Source organism: Humulus lupulus, chromosome 6, assembly GCF_963169125.1.
Source record: "Humulus lupulus chromosome 6, drHumLupu1.1, whole genome shotgun sequence".
Taxonomy (NCBI): Eukaryota; Viridiplantae; Streptophyta; class Magnoliopsida; order Rosales; family Cannabaceae; genus Humulus; species Humulus lupulus.
Window position 1 is genome coordinate 65,628,676 of NC_084798.1, and position 2,236 is coordinate 65,630,911.

The following is a 2,236-nucleotide window of genomic DNA, read 5'->3' on the forward strand; positions in this document are numbered from 1 at the left end:
ATTTATTAGTATCTTTTACATAAGTCTAGTCATGTTATTCTTATGTAATTTAGGATTTTAATTTAATTTAGGATATTTGTTATATTATATGCTTTTTACTGCATTCTGCCATTGGTATTTTGTCGCTCTAAGGTATATAATATGATAGGTTTTAAAAATTAGAAGTTAGTATAATTTAATTAAAGAACATATTTTAAGGTGAGCTTTATTATATATATTTTCCAACTATAATTAATGGTGTAGAATTATAGTTGAGTATAATGAATCAATTTTATTAAAATATATATATGTTTGCATGAATGTAACTTAGGCCTTCCATATTTTATTTCTAATTATAATTCCTCGATTTTGTTTATTTAATGTTTATATTCTTTTTCAAAGTTACATTATTTCAAAGTTTATTATTTCTGATTTACTAATCTTTCTTTTTACTTGTATTTTACCTCTCTGTGGATACGACATAGCCCGATTACTACTGCGACCGCTTAGGAGTTTATTGGGCAATATCAATTTTTGGCGCCGTTGCCGGAGAGGTAATTCTACAATTAAAGGTTTGCATAGTAAATTTTTTTTTTCTATTTAAAAAAAACATTGTATATTTTTTTTAATTTCTCTTTTATTTTATTTTTCCTTAGTAATTTTATTTATTTATTCATTTGTTTTTTTTAGTTTATTTTTAGGTTTAGAATTTTATTTTCTAAATTTAGGTTTTTTCCGAAAAAAAAAAGCATAAAATTTAAAAAAAAACAAACAAACAAACAAAGTATTGAGGACATTTGTGTAATTTTGGGAAATTAGTAAAAACAAAACTTGTTCTGTCTTAGAAAAATTGGTTCTTAAATAAGGTATGTGTTAGTGTTACCCTCCAATCTTTTCTAAGAACCTCGGGGAGTTCTAGAAAAGCTCTTGGGCCTAAAGTGGTACCTTGGTAGCCTTTCCAATTGGCCTGGGAACATTTTGGTGTATACTTATTACACTATTACATATTTGCACTTATAATACTTACAAAATAAAAATAAATAAAAAAATTTATGCCACGAAACAAAGACGCACTAGGGAGATTTGTGAGACAACAAGTAGAAACTTTAGAAAACTCTCCTAGTTCGTCGTTTTCTTCCATTCGTTCAAACACTCCCGATTCACCGAGACTTCCTGAACCACCCACGATGGCTCATCAAGATGAAGTCCAACCAAGACGCTACTGGAATATTTACATCGTACGCGTACAGCCACACCTTCATGCATAATGTATCCCAACAATATGTCAAATTTCGATATCAAACCCAACATGATTAACCTCTTACCAACCTTCCATGGGTTGGAAAATGAGAGTCCATACGTGCATATACGGGAATTTGAAGAGGTGGTGGCTACATTCAACAACCAAGCTGATGTCACCAACAATGTGAGATTGAAATTTTTTCCTTTCTCTCTCAAAGACAAAGCAAAAAGATGTTTGTATTCCTTAAGGCCTAGATCTATCGGAACATGGGATGAAATGACAAAAGCATTCTTTGCCAAATATTTCCTGCCCCATAAGACTAGCAGCCTTAAGAGGCAAATCTCTATCTTCATCCAGGAAGACCATGAAACTTTCCATCAGGTCTGGGAGATGTTTAGAGATTTGATAAATCAATGCCCACATCATGGATACGAAAGCTGGCATCTGATCAACTATTTCTATGACGGTCTTACAACCGAACAAAGACAATTCGTGCAAATGATGTGCAATGGCAAATTCCTTCAAAAAGATCCTGATGAAGCTTTCGAGTACCTCGACGATCTTGCTGAAAAGTCCTACACATGGAATGGACCGAGTCCTATGGACAAGCCTCGATCAACTGGAATCTACAAATTAAAGGAAGATGACAACGTTAAAAGCCAAATCGAATCATTGAGACAGCAATTTGAGGCTTTCAAATCTCAAGAAGGTAGAGGAATCCATATGGCTGCAAAGGTAGAGACACGAGATCCATGCTGGATATGTGGAGGGGCGGAACATCAACCACAAGAGTGCCCAACTCTTGGTGAGTTAAGAGAAGGAAATGAGGAACAATGCAACGCTTTAGGGGATTACAAGAAGCCTTATAACCCTTTCTCAAACACTTACAATTCCGGTTGGCGCAACCATCCAAATTTCAGCTGGAAGGATTCAAACCAAGCATCTGGGAGCCAATGGAGGCCTGAGCAGCAACAACTGCCAAAAGCATACATTGCTCCTCAAAATAACATGCAG

The 2,236-nt window shown here is 34.3% G+C and overlaps 1 non-coding gene across 1 annotated transcript; it reads right to left on the reverse strand.

The window, feature by feature from the left end:
• Positions 1-1,546: 1,546 nt before the first annotated feature.
• LOC133787345 (small nucleolar RNA R71) lies at positions 1,547-1,653 on the reverse strand. The gene has a single exon (XR_009872373.1). It is a non-coding gene; the product is annotated as a small nucleolar RNA R71 (small nucleolar RNA).
• Positions 1,654-2,236: the final 583 nt, after the last annotated feature.